Below are 559 nucleotides of genomic sequence, written 5' to 3'. Positions count from 1 at the left end.
AGCTACAGGTGTAGCCACAGCTGCCCCGGGACAGACTGACAGAAGCGAGGTTGCCATATCGCGCCATCAGCCCCTCTGGCCAACACCAGTAGGCAAAGCGTCTCGCCCAAGGACACAACAACCGAGACTGTCCGAGCCGGGGCTCGAACCGGCAACCTTCCGATTACAAGACGAACTCCCAACTCTTGAGCCGCGATCGCCCGGTGTTTAAAGTACTAAAGCACCCATCAGTAAGACTTTAACACCAGATTTAGTCCGAAAAGGTGTTTATTAAGGTGTCCTGATGCATGCTCGATCATCCATGTAAGGATCTTCCAGAAAGTTGATTGTGTTCTTTGGGCTGTTGTGTTCTCAGTGGGGGAAACATGTTGTCACTCAAAGTCTCTTCTTCAGTCTCAACTGACTTCTCGGAGTGTTTAAAGATAAAAGATGTTTCATAAAACTTTGATCTCATGAAAGTTTAAACTTGTCTGACCTTGAAGAAGAGGTCAAAGGTCAAAACTGATGTGATATTGGGAATCCCCTAATATCATTCACTATATGACGGTATGTTAATCAG

Source organism: Haplochromis burtoni, unplaced genomic scaffold (assembly GCF_018398535.1).
Source record: "Haplochromis burtoni strain Fernald_Lab_line unplaced genomic scaffold, NCSU_Asbu1 Contig_133, whole genome shotgun sequence".
In the NCBI taxonomy this organism is placed as follows: Eukaryota; Metazoa; Chordata; class Actinopteri; order Cichliformes; family Cichlidae; genus Haplochromis; species Haplochromis burtoni.
The sequence above is the reverse complement of the archived record's forward strand: the minus strand, read 5'-3'. Positions refer to the sequence as shown.